We start from the raw sequence: 14,684 nt of genomic DNA, 5'->3' as shown, positions 1-14,684 counted from the left end.
ATATATATATATATATATATTTGCAAAACAAACATAAAATACTCTTCTAGACATTTTTCCATTGGGCATCCAAGTTGTGTTGAATGTTCCATTTCTAACTCTTAAGTCAATTTATGGGAGGGGTCTGTAAAAGCACTTTAGTGAAGAAAACCAGTGATTGCAATGCATCAAAGTTAAGTGGTAGTGAGGTTATCACTCCCTGAAAAATCACATAAACATTTCAAATATAAAATATTATTCATCAGAGCAAAACCCTCTAAGGGGCTGAGAGATAACAAAGGTGTCATGGAACATTTTTTATTTATTTTCCAAAAAAAATTTCCACAATTGAAATGGAATCTGTGGTCACGTACTAGGAAAGAGATGAGTATAATTGAGAAGGAAATTAGCAAACCTTAAATATCTGCCTCTGCAATATCATTACCGATAAACTTGCCCTTTTTCCACCCTCTTTTCCCCAAAGACTGATGTCCCATATCTGAACTGAGGGAGATGTGTGCTTTCTAACAGCTAAATCAACAAGGTTTCACATGAGTAGTGCTGTGTGGTGTGGTTGACTGATTTCATGAAAAACTAATCATGTATTCATCATTGAGATCAAACACTTCCCAAGTAATTATCATCCAAACCTAATCTGATAGGAGCTGAAAAAGTGGCACTGTTGATATAATCAGAGATTGAGCAGAATAGTTCTCTTAGCTTTTGTAAACCTTGGGTTGGAAAGCACAAAACTGAAATTGTATTTTATAATTAAGGAAGGTGAAGTTGGCAAGCTGCAATCAATTATTTCAATCATAAGAATTTTACCTTGCCTGGTTATTTATTGAAACACATTTAAAAACTGACTCTTTATACATGGTCTTTGGAATATTTTCTAATATAAAAAAATACAAAGAAGTTTTTGAATTAAAATATGAGCCCTTTGTGTACCCACTATAAAATAATGTAATATCACTTCCAGGGTTTCCTTACTTTGGGCTGTGGTATTATTCTTTTCGATAAAGGGCTATTATTATATTAACTCATTATATGATGATTGTTTTCAGAAAATCTTATTTTAGCTTTATGTTTGTAATTAGAAATTTAGATGAAAATAAACAATGCAGAACATTTAAATGCTTTATAAAGTAATTTCACACATATCACCATGAATAAATGTGTCAGGTAATATAAGTGCTTTCTATTTGTTGTTCTATTCTTCTTTAAACAGCTTAATGAGGGAGATCAAGTTTTAACCCCCATTTACAAATGAGGAAACCAAGTCATAGAGAGATTGTGTCTTGCTCAGTGACAGAGCTGGGACATGACCCTGGCTCAGTGAGTCTCACACTATAGCAGGTGCCCTTGACCATTAAACCGTAGTGCCTCCTTGGTAGTCATTTGATCGTGAGTTAATAGTATTTTTAGAAGAAATTTCTAAATGCCAGGAATTGAGCTATCCACTTTATATATAGCTGTTGGACTTCTCTAAAGCACAGGTTTTTAATTTGTGAGATGGTGATAATATGATAATAATCCCTATTTTCAGAGTTATGAAAATAGAGCTAATGTAGATCAAGGCTCTATCACTGCACCTACAAAAAAAGTAGGGAGCTTTGTTAATTGACTTGTCTTGGGTCCAAGAGCCAGCAAACAAAATCTATTTACAATGCAGTTGGACTCTGGATATAAGTCAGAGATGTTGGCAGACCTGCTCCTAAAATAACTCCATTTTTGTGGTTGCAAAAAATATCACCAAACCTCAGGTAGTAGGAGAGTGCTCTTTCCAGTAGGTCATGCCACATTCTGCAAAACATGCACAACCTGAAGTTTAACACATCAAATCACATGATTTATTCTACGATAGAAATAATCGGCTTTGTAAATCTAAATATTCACATTTTGTGATTTGTAATATGTGCACCTACTGCACATGTTTTATCTGTACTCTGTAATTTTCTTTTCATTGTTCAAGATTAAATAAATTTCCTTAATCTAGAAAGTTTACTTCATTATCCAGTTTTCATTTTCTTTCATTTATCATTACAGAACATAAACCAAACTCTACTCCATATAACCACATTGGTTGATTATTTGATTTCCTTATCAAATTCAGCAGTATTAGACATTGGCTATGTGCCAGCACATAGAAAGTACCTTATATGTTTCTTATAAATTTGGATGTGTAGAATTGGAAGTTCTTTCTAATAGTCAAACTCAGAAACAGAGAGTAGAATGGTGGTTTCCAGGGGTTGGGGGTAGAGAGAAATGTTGGCCAAGGGGTACAAAATTTTAGTTATGCAAGATGAATAAGCTCTGGAGATCTAATGTACAGTATGGTGACTATAGTCAACAATACTGTATTGATATCTGAAATTTGCTAGAGTGTTCTCACTACATACACACACGCACACACACACAGTAACTGTGTGCAGTGATAGATGTGTTAATTAGCTTGTCTGTGGAAATTACCTCACAGTATATATGATATCAAAACATCAAGTTATACCCTTAAGTATTTACAATTTTATTGGTCAATAATACCTCAAAAAAGATGGGGGTGAGGAAATAAACCTCTTCACCAAAGTGAAGTTCTGTTTATTTAAATGAGATTAAAGAAAATACTAGTCAGAAAGTTGTTTTTTTAGTGGAGACAAATATATTTCTTCTATGTTTCATTTGTTTCAGATATGTTGGTGAGAGGAAAATTACTTATTCATAAATCTTTGAAGAATCATTGGCAAATGGAAATATATGCATTCACTCACTCAAAATGTCCCTTAAACTCAAGCTGGGATCCTTAAGAATGAGGTCAATTCCACACATTTCATGTTAGGCATCCTCCTAATCAAAAGTTATTTTTACCTCTTCACAAAATAAACCAACTACTAACTGAGAAAGTCTTTTTTTTTTTTTTCATTGTATCGTTTGTTATTAGCTCACATCTATGTAGCTCAAAGAGCCCACTGATTTTTCCACTGGTTAGACTGGCAAACACTCTTCCTATTGTAGGTAGGATTTATGAACTTGCTGCATGGTTTAAGGCTCTACTTGATTTTTAGTTGAATAGAAAAGTTCTTCCTGAGGCTATGTTATTTAAGTATGCCTAGAAATATATTCATATCCATTAAAGGCAACATTGGTGTTGCTTTTTTTAAATTTTGATAAACATGTTTAAGGCATAGCAATAATGTTACTGTGTTATTAGCAAATAGTACTGCTTAAAATATTACCCCTCAAATATTTTGGGGGATAAAATGATTGATATTAATTAGTTAAAATAATTCCTATTGCCATCATAGAGTGTATATATTAAAGTGTCATTTTTCACTTTTAGATTTTTAAGCATGCTTTTTCAATTCTAATTTTCCTCAGATTTTCTTTTTAGTGGTTAATTGTGGGTTAAAAATATCTGAAAACAGTTCAGATCTTATTAATGGTCTAAGCATTATTATACTTTTAATAAATGTAACGTAGGATTGTTACTTGATAGATCGGTACATCTAATGAGTAGTAGTTACTGTTTTATCTACACACATTCATTCTATCTAACCACTATTTAATTCTCAAATAATTTGCATTGCTATCATGATCATGAACAAAGGGAACCCAAGGAGAAACAGTGAATATGTTACTCAGAAATTTCAAGAAAACTAACTCCTGAGATCACAGACTACCTTAAAGAATAGCTTTAGGAGTATACATGTAGAAGAGTAAATTTGCCTAAATTGCCCAAATGTTTGGCCTCTGAAATAATGGAATTGAAATCTTTTAATACTTGAAAATAATATTTATAAAAAGGAAATACGTTAGTCGAGAGATTTTTAGATACAAGATAATGGTGGCCAGTTTATCCTGGAGTCATCGCCAAGTGAAATCACCAGATCTTGGTTTTGAAAATGACTCAGTAGATCACTGCCATTTTTGTCTAATCTACCAAAGAAGAAAAGTTGAAGAAATTCTAAAGCATTTGTGAGGATTATTACATAAATTAATCTCTTTCGATTTGGCTTTAAAATGCTGCAGGTTTTTTGTTTAACTATTCACTATCATGTTATTCTAATTCATTTATCTAAAAAGTGTCATTCTTCTTGTTTAATGCCATGCTCATTAACACATAAAAATAAGGTTGTTAGAACTCTCATCCCCTTTGTATTAAGGTATTACATGCTGAAATATTTCACCAAAAGGAACAATGTACTAATCTCTACACACTGAGTATTACTGGGACAATTACAGTATTTATGCTCGTGTACATATGGCTTTGTAAAAGTCTCATCTGTTTAACTCTTTTGAATTACAACACAAAGCTTTGACTCCTTTCAATTTGCTTTCTAGCATTTATTTTTTGCTCGAAATCATTTAACATTGTAGCTCTGGTTATGGTAGAATAGCTGTGTTTTCTCTGTGATGCTCCCAAGTGTTCCCTTTCATTATAGACATCTGCATAACTGAAAACACAAGAGATTGGTCTAGGGCTGCGGGGACCAACTACAAGTAAAAGTAAGACAAACAATAAGGAAAGATTTAAAATCCTCATATGTCAGCAGTAATACAAGTGGTAGATTAGTCTCTAGAGTATGAAAAATAGCGCTCCAAGAAAAATACGTCACAAAAAAGGGCACGGGGGAGGGATCCCATGGATATTGCTAAATTGGGAGAACTCCTAATGCAAAACATGAACAACAAAACAGGTTTGTATCACAAAGAAAATATATATTTAAAAAAAAAGAAAAGGGCAGGACTGCTGAGACAAAAGTGATAAAAAAACATGAGTCAGCCATGAAAGAGGCTTTAGAAATATCGAGGTGATAGGAGGTACCTAGAAGTCATAGGCAAGGAAAAACAGAAGCGTCACAGTGCTTTCATCTCCTTTGAATTTCTAAACTAGATCACCACCAAAATGACATAAAAGGGTAACTAGAGGTTTCCTCCACAATTTTGTAGAAGTATTTTGCTTTATAAATTAGTTCATTATTATAATTTTTTATACTCTCCTAAAAAGGATTTCTCAGGATTCTGCTATAAAATCTTATATATAAAAAAACTGAGCAAAACCTAATTTCTTTCAGTAAATGGTGAGTGAAATTTCAGCCAATGAGTATTCACTCTAATTATCTGATGGCATTTTAATTGGAACTCTATGGAGATTTTTACTTTTCATGGATGCCAGTTGGGGATATTCAGATCATTCTGTTTATGGGATAAATTAGATTTTAGCCCAGGTGAAATAAGATGTGAAGATACTTTAAAGCGTATCCATATTAGTTTTGCAAAACTGCTGGGGGAGGTGATTTTCATGCTGGGATCTTAAATAACATCATTCCTGTCCACTGAGGCTTCCTTATCCATTTATTTACCACCTTTTGAAACTGTATCTTAATTTAAAAGCTGTCATTACAAACTGGAAAGCAAGATGAATAAATCAACCCATCAGCATATATTGCCAGACACAGCAGAACATTTGAAGGCCTATGTAAAATAAATAGAAACAGGGAAGTCCACATGACACTAGGAAGAGTTCATTACTCTTTGGAGCTGTTGAAAAAATATTTTCATAAAAATAACATAAAAATAACATATATTTATGGTAATAACCACACATACCACAATTAGTATTTACCAGAATAAAGCTGAATAGTCTTAATTGAGTTGCTTTCACATTTACTTTTAGCTCTGACTTGCCAAAATACAAACAAAAAAGACCTCCCTCTCCCTTTCTCTCTCCCTCTCTGTCTCTCTGTCTCTCTGTCTCTCTCTGTCTCTCTGTCTCTATGTCTCTCTGTCTCTCTCGATATATATATATATATATACATATATATATATATTTAGTTGCCTCTTCTTTTAAGCAGTAGTTATCTAAGTATGATTTATTAGTAAAAATAGAAAGTTGTCCCTTCAGAAATTATGACCTCTGACCTCTACAAGTTTTTATTAACCTCAGTAGGCACAGCCCTTAGATAACATATTTTCCCAAGCAAATCTCAATTCACAGTATTCAGTGTTTTTAGATTATCTGTACACAATATAATGGTCTTTCACTAGTGTGTATTAAATATCATTTGTGACGAAGAGATTTAGAAATGGCCTAGCTTAATTTGTCCAACATAGGACACTAGTGAGAGCTAATGTTTGGACTTTACATTTTAGGAAGACAAATTCATACTTGGCCAAGACTATGTAGATCATTCTCTTTCATTGTCTGCTTTGCCTGCTTATTTCTGTAAGAGGAGAGAAAATGTTAGTTTTCAGGAACACATTTTATAGGGCACTGGAGTTTCATTTTGTTAAGATTTTATATAGCTCTTGGTGTATGCAATGTGCCCTATAAGCATCTATTGGTAAATAGTTATTTAATTAAATTCTGATGATACTAAAGTTTTTTCACTGGAGTCATTTGGGATCACTTCCCAAATGATCATTCCTGAAAAGACGGCATATAAACTAGAAAGTATATCAAATTCTTTAATACTTATCAGAACCAGAAAAAACTCCCTTTTAAAAATAACGATAATTTATTTTATGACCTATGACTATTTCAAATAATCTGAAAAATACTACAGAATGCTGCCTATTGATAGTTTAACCATGATCCTTTTTTTTTTCTAGGTCATTAATTGAACCCACTTCATATTATTTTTTATTTTATGTAAATCAAAGACAGTTGTAGCATACCGTGCTCCATTTAACTGTTATTCTTTTCTTTTTAAGTAACTATCTAGATACTTTTTTAAAAAACCATGACCATAATAGTTTTTTTCCTTCAGAATTATTTTTCCACATTTCACAAGTAGAAAAACAGACCAAGTTGACTGAAATTCTGTACCCCCTATTCATTCCAGTATTAAAAAAAGAGGGTCTTAAATTTTAGATCCTTGGTCAGCAGTTCATAAGTGAGTAAACACGGTTTGGCCCTATACAAAAGCAATGTGCTAGATGTCCAATGAGGATAATGGCAAAAAAGCTAGCTTTAAAAAAAAAAAAAAATTGTTAACTTCGTTTTATTAACTTTATTTGCAGGTCCTAAGGACAGAAAGGGTTTACACAGAAGTAAGTCTAGCTGGGCAGGCTAGGATTTAAATATTTTCTATGAATATACAAAACAGAAAGAGGAACCACGATTTCCTAACACTGTCAGAGCCCAGATGAGAGAGAGCTCATTCTCTGAAAAGCCAGGTTGGTCTTGTGTATATGCATGAGCTAGGACCCAAACATCAGGATACCTATGTCCACATCTGTTCTTATATTTTTTTTTCTACTTTTTATTTTTAAAATTCAACTACTAGTGTTGCGCTGAGGGATCAGAGGTATTTGATGCACTGAGTAGCCTGGGCTCTGCCCTGCCTATTTCAGGAATGAAAGGGTAGTTCTAATTTCCCTTGTCTTCACCACACCCACCCCACCCCACCCTGCTGGTTTTCAGTACTAACACCTGTTTCTTGTTCACATACTATGTTCCAGGTGGTCAATGCTAAATGAATGTTCCCTTAACCTCTTTGTGATTAGCTGGCTTCACCTACTCTTCTCACTTTCAGTGAGATAAGAAGTTGGCAGGGCTGGAGACAAACCTAGTGCTGTTACTTTCTAGCTGAGTGTATAAATTTTCTGAGCCTCAGTTTTTCTATTTTTAAATGAGGCTAAGACTATCTTTTGCAGGTGCTTGTGAGAAACAAAAAAGCCTATGTTAGATTCAGTATCTGTTATGCTGTGAGAGCTCAGTATTAAATGGGAGCTATTCTTTTTTCCATGTTTTCTCTCTCCTCCCTAGATTTTGAGGTACTTAAATTCAGGGACCATGCATGTGCCTTCTCTCCCCACCTCCTAAGTCTAGCAAGTTGGAAGCAAAATGGGTTCCCAGTAAATGTTTACTCAATGAATGGAGTTAGTTATAACCGAAGAGTACGAATCTAGAGGTTATTGGCTTAAGAAGACACAAGATTCTAAGCTTTTGATGCTTATTTTATGATGGCTTTTTCTGTTTGTTAGTGTTTTTTTTTTTTTTTTTTTTACAGAAAGAGCAAGTAAACACTCATAACATTTTTTTTTTTTGACTATTTTTGCTCTCTGTTGAGTCACAGAATGAGAAGGAAGGCATGTTAGTTTTCACAGATTACTGCAAAGTCTTAACTGACATGATGTTTGTGTCTTTAACAGATAAATACTTATCAGGGGAAAATAGGCCATTTGGAGACTTCACTTTCTAAGTTTTGAGAATAAATGTAATGGGAAAAAATCCTACTTTTTTGTATTATTTTCTGACAGTCTCAGATGGGTGAAGCTGAGCTGGAGGAAACGGGAATCTACCATAGCAGCATGTCACTATAGACACTGAAGTTGTGTGTATATATATATATATATACATACACACACACAAACACATACACACCCCAGGAAGGTTTCTATCTATTATCAATCTATCTATTAATCTACATATCTACATCTATCTATCTATCTATCTATCATCTATCTTTCTACCTATCTATATGTCTCTATATAAAAATCTCTCTCATATATATGTACATGGAAGGCAAAATACACATATACACACATATGTATGCACAGCATCAGTTCTTTCTGGCTTTTTAAAATATGAAATCAATTATATTTTTCTACAGTGGACAAATAGTCTCAGGGAGAGTCAACATGTTACCATTGGGAAAATTTCAACATAATTACTTTTATTTTATGTGGTGGAAGCGTTTGTTGTGTGTGTAAAAAAAGCAAGAGAGGAAGGGACGTGTACTTAAGATTTGTTCCTTAATAATAACTTACAGCAAGTTTCTTTCTCTGAGCAGGTGAAGTCACTGAACGTGGCAATTTTTTTGGAGTCCATCTTTGAAAGTCACGTGGCTAATTGATATACCCCTATCTTATGGATGAGTGGGTGAAGCTGAGCCAAACTGTATTGGTGTCGATATCTGTCTTGCGTAAGGCTCTCCTCTCTCTGGAGTGATGCGATATGCAGTGCTAGACTCCAGCTACAGCTACAGAGCCCAGGGAGATGTGCTGGTTGTGCTTGACTACAGGACTCAGCTCTGGGAAAATCCTGTAGGCCTTGGACATGGCCAAGAGTATGAGCCCAGCCTGCTGCAATCCGAGCAGCAGCCTCCAAAACCTGACTTTGTAGATCCACTGTCTGGTGAAAAGCTAGCAGGTGATTGGAACACCACTGAGAAGATATTGGTGAGTACATTGTGGGTACCACAAGCTGTAAGGAGGATTGACTAAGCAGCTTTGGCAAGGGGGGCCTCTGGTGAATGGGGTTTGGAGGGATGACAGTGTAATCACACAGAAGTGAGTGCAGCCTCCTTCGTTAGCAGCACAGCACTCAACATACTCTCTTAAGAGGGTGCTTATCATATTCAGAGCGGAAGCTCTGTTTTTGAAGATAGTGAAAGATGCAAAGGATAGTTGCATCCGCTGGGTTAAGTAATTGCCCATGACAGAGCAGAGGGACCTTAAAGGGCCAGTTTGGGAGGAGAAACACACTGGTGGATGTGATTTTAGTCACAGCCATAAATAAGGCTCTCCACAGTTTTCATCTACAGCATGAAGCATGGGCTTGATGTGAGCAATGTTGTGACCCACACAGATTTATATTGCAAAGTGCACTCATGTGTTGATTATGAAAGATGATCTGCAGCTGAGATCTCACCATCAATTCTTATTGAGGGGATTGTCTCTTTTTTAAGATTATTTAGATGTGGATTGTCAACGGCTCTCATAGAAAATAAAGTGACCTGGAAGAATGGTGATTCAACAGAAATTTATGGATTAGATTCTAATTCTGCTCTGTAATATGCTTTCTGCTCAGATGAGGGAGATATATAGAAATTCTATGGGAGAGGCAGAATGTGTAGGATTTAAAATCACTCAACGAGTCAGTTTCTTCATCTGTGAAATGAGGGCAATGAAAATCTCTACCTCACCATGCGTTATGAGTATCAGAGAGTTAATATATGCCAAGTACTTGGTACAATGTTTACCATCTAAATTTTTAAAAATTGTAGGCATAAGCTTTGGAAACACAAAGACCTCGTTCCAATCCCAGCTTTGCCATGCACTAGTTGTATGATCCTGGCAAGTTATTTCTCTAAGCATTGGTTCCATAGAGATAAGATAAGGATTGAATAGAGATAAAACAATAAAGGGGAATCATATAGCACATATCACATGAAAGGATTGTAAGGAATAAAGAGATAGGTAGATAAATAAATAAAATATGAGAGAGCCTGGCATATTGTAAGCACCCAATAACTATTATAAACTATTGTTAGAAATTAGCTTCATAAACCACTTGCTTAGCCCAATAACTGCTATTAAAGGAACTAATGACTTGTAGGGCCTCCATAATGCGTTTTATAAAAATTAGCATTCGTGTGTATGCATAGTAAGATAAGACTGACGATGCTAGTTTGATCACAGAGACACACCTTCTGTGTGACCATAGGGCATTGGTTGACCTTGTGCCTTAAGGCATGCAGACATATGCCTTCTGACTGGCTTCAAAAGCTCATCGCTTACATGGCCCTTTTGATGTTGGGTGTACGTTCTACAGAGTGCACAGTGTGGCCAGAGGCAAATCTAGCTCTTTGTTTAAAAAGAGAAAAAAGGCCAAGCTAGCATATTTGTTACTGATCAGATGAACTCAACAAAGCACCCATGAATGTGGGTTTACCTGTAAACATATATGTGTTTGTAAGGGTATATATGTGCATAGAAATTATATACGTATATGTGTGTATGTGTGTATACATACATAAACATGTATAAAATATATGCACACAGCATATGTCTATGGCACTGTTCGATTAAATGCAATTAGCAAACTTTCTAATTCTTCACTTGGCAAGAATAGCATATGTATAGCAGTTTGAAAATGCAAAATATAGCAATATATGTTAAAACAATAATTTGCGACGATATTTCTTTAAATACATTTAAAGTTATGTATATGAAGAGAAAAATCATTCTAAAGTATTTTAAGTCTTCAGAGCACAATCTTTCACGAACTTGAACAGCATTGAGGCTTTATTTTATATACATTCACACTAGGCGAAATGCAAAAATTGAATTATCATCTTCATTATAGAGGCCTAAACTCATTTTCTTCACAAAATTGTTGCAAAATCAATCTTAGGGCACCAAGTCCTAGATTATTGTATTTTTAAAAAGAGAAATAATGACATTTGCGTATTTTGCTTTACAAATGTCAAATATTCAAATCATTTTATAGATCAAATATTGAGTAATTAGATAAATACTTTTTCCCATCCAGATATTTTAGTGTTTGTCACCCAATTGTATAGAGATATATAGCCTAAGAAGTGTGACAAAAATATATTTATTTTCTTCATTTTCTTTCAAGTCATGAACATTTTTGTACTATTTGGAAATATTCCAAAATTTTCTTTTCTCTTCGTATCTTTTTAAATAAAAGGAAGAATGAGAAAAGAAATAGCTGTTCTTTGCATACACAGAAACATATTAAGATTCTTTTTTTCTACAACAACACTGAGAAGCTTTCTTTGTTATCCTAGCTTTAGCCTGATTTTTATCTTAAATTTAGAAAATGTTTATACACAGCAAGCAGCTATTTGCATAGGCATAGGAGCGTACCTATTGCTAGAATATACTTTTTGAACCTCTATTTTTCGGTTATTCATGTACAAACCACTTTCGGTAACCAGTTTAATTTCAGGTTTTAATTATTGAAAGCAACACAATGACTTCAGAATGTGCATATTTATTTAATCGCTTACTGAAGAATCTGTTGGCAGTGAGAAGTGCTCACAGACATTACTGCCCAAAGGTTTTAGCAGAGAAATGTTCCCTCATAATGGGGTTTCAAAAGACACCGCCTCTGTAATTTACTGAAGTTCAGCTTTAGAACAAGCTGTTTCTTTTATGTACAAAGCTAGCAATTCACAGGTCCCAGCTGAAATGTATTTTTTGTTGTTGTTGGAAGGTTTCAAAGATATGGCATTTGGAAATTCCTTAATTAGGTTTAAGATTTTAGTCCTAAAGTAGGTTCTCTCTGTAACCAGAATGTATTTATTTGGCAGTTGCTTTATTTAGTGATGCTCATTTCACACTGTGAATAACCAAGAAAAACCCTAATGTGCTAGCACTCCAATAGCTTTTTTTCTTTTGAAAACAGAAAGCAAAGATATCAGAGAAGATTTATGGAGAGTGGCCCAAATTGAAACCTATTTGAAAGCACCTTTCCTATTTGCACAGCTAAACATCTTTGTGTTTTATTTTAAATGAAGGAGTACATAGATAGATAGCTCCAAGTTTGAAACACACATTAGGATCCGTTTCTATAAAAACACATTACACAATCAGCATTCGTAGAGGGCTGCCAGCTCTGGAAGACTTGCATGCCCATGGGTCAGCCCTAGGGGACAGGCTGTATATAAATACCAACTGCCAGTTCACAGTTTGTGCAAATATAAAGTCTGTTAGGCCAAGATAACATGTATATAGTGTGACATGACAGTACCTAGCTGCGTACGTGTGGACCTCAGTATATCTAGTGCTCGACATTATTTTACTTCTTACTAAAGCAGCTTGCTATTTGCAGATAAATTGGTAAAAAGACAATAACTGTAAGACATGTGGGGTAGAAAGAACTGAACAACAGTAACAGTTTTCTAGAAGCCCATGCAGAGAAGAAAGAAAAACAGTATATGAAGTCTGTACAACTAACTGGTCATTTATTTGTTCTCTGAAGCATCTATTAATATTCGGTACATAGTAGGTGCTCAATAAATATTTGCTGAAAAGTGATGTCCTATTGTTTTTAATTCCTCTGATTCAAATCTGTCCCACTTCTTTCCTTCGTGACTATTGACATTAATCCAATTCACACATTACCTCTTTTGAGGTGATTAAAATAGCCTCTCAATCGTTTTTGTCTATTGTCTCTTCAGTCCAACCCAGCCCTGTAGTATCTGTTCCCAAATATCTTTTCAGCTGGTTGCCTACCTCCTTCACCCTCCTTCAGGTTTGAATAAAATTATTTCCTAAAAATGTTTCATGCTGTCCCACCTCCCACAGCCGTGATTACCCTGACCCCTTTCTGCCCCTCTTCCCCACCCTGGAAGGTCAGCCCAACACATCTCTACATTGTTTCCTTGGGGGCACATTGTAAGGACCAGTGTTTTCCTTTCAGACATCATTCCTCCTTCTAAGAAACATCTCTCCCTCCTAGACACTCAAAAGCGCTTTATGTGTATCTTTCTTAGAGGCACTTTTAGCTTTCTGTTTTCTAATATACTAGTTTATATGAGGATCTTATACTTTCCCCTCATCAGCCATTTTTTAAGGGCTGGAGTTCATAATTTATTCATCTTTGTGGCCCACATGAAACTCTTCCACGTAGACCAGTCAGTCAATGGTTCTATCCTCTCATCCCATCCTGTGCTTCTGATTTGTTCCTTTTATCACAATTAAAATTGTAGGAATAATAGAACAATTTGTTTTTAATGCCATGTCCATTGAAAGAATGTAAGGTCCACAAGGGCTTATGTTCACAGCCAGATCCCAAGTTCTTAGTACAGTGTCTTGTCCTTACCAGACATTCAATACATAAGTGTAGAGACCAATAGATGATTGATAGATAGATAGATAGATAGATAGATAGATAGATAGATAGATAGATAGATAGATAGATAGCTGACCAGGGACACAAACATTCACACATCTATATCCTTATGTGATCATACTGCTCTACTCTCCAAAAGATCTGATCCAGAAAGCAAGAATAGAGAATCGCCATATAATAATTGTAGCTAATTTTTATATCCACTGTCTGTGTATTAGACATCTTTGTAGTAAGTAGTATCTTCTTTTCTTATGGTACACACTGTCCCTTGACCACACTATCTTTTCCTTCTGCGTAGTTATGATTTCTGAATCTTTATCTCTCATCAAGATTTCTCTTGAATTCTAGAGATCCACCTGCTTGCCTGACATCTTCACTTAGGTGTCCTATGGCAGACACTGGCTAGCTTTACACCAAATCAAATTATTTTATTTTCTTCTTTCTTCTTGTTATATCTCCAGACCACTTTTCCCAGCCTTTTTTTTTTCTTTTTGCAGTTAGGTGTAGCAAATGATGGCGTTTGGTTAATAGAGTGTTGATTAAAGCTATTTGCAAGGTCCAGGTCTGGTCCATAAAAACCTACATTTACCTTCTACTCTCTACCTGTCTGCCTGCTGTGTGTTGAGGATCCAGCAGAGAAGAGTGTGGCCCCAGGGTGTGGCTGGACCATAGGTGGACGAAACTTAAATCCCTTAATTACTATGAGGAGCAGAGACATCCCATTCTACTAGTTGAACTTAAACCAGTAAGACATAGTTCTATTTATCAAGCTATTGAAATTTTGAAGCTGTTTGTTACAGCAGTTAGCTAAGCCTATCTAATACATATTTTCCCTTAAAACATATCCTCTGCAATCCCTGATCTATGCCGATGCCCTTTTGTCTTTGCTTAGTTAGAATGTTATGAGTTCCCTGAAGCATTTTTTCCCCTCATCTCTTATTTCTTAACAGTCAACATTCCTTGTTCTTTATTCCTGGTCTCACTATTTTAGTTCAGATTATCATACTGTCTCGATTGGTCTATTAAAGTAAGACTTTCTGTCTTGCCTACCTTAAATTTATTTTTCATACTGCCCACTATTTTTTCTTCCTAAACA

The 14,684-nt window shown here is 35.0% G+C and overlaps 1 pseudogene; it reads right to left on the bottom strand.

The window, feature by feature from the left end:
* Positions 1-8,812, bottom strand: part of LOC112481386 — a 51,126-nt pseudogene extending 42,314 nt beyond the window's left edge.
* Positions 8,813-14,684: the final 5,872 nt, after the last annotated feature.

This window comes from Pteropus alecto, unplaced genomic scaffold (genome assembly GCF_000325575.1).
Source record: "Pteropus alecto unplaced genomic scaffold, ASM32557v1 scaffold72, whole genome shotgun sequence".
Taxonomy (NCBI): Eukaryota; Metazoa; Chordata; class Mammalia; order Chiroptera; family Pteropodidae; genus Pteropus; species Pteropus alecto.
This window is presented reverse-complemented; position numbering and strand designations above follow the sequence as displayed.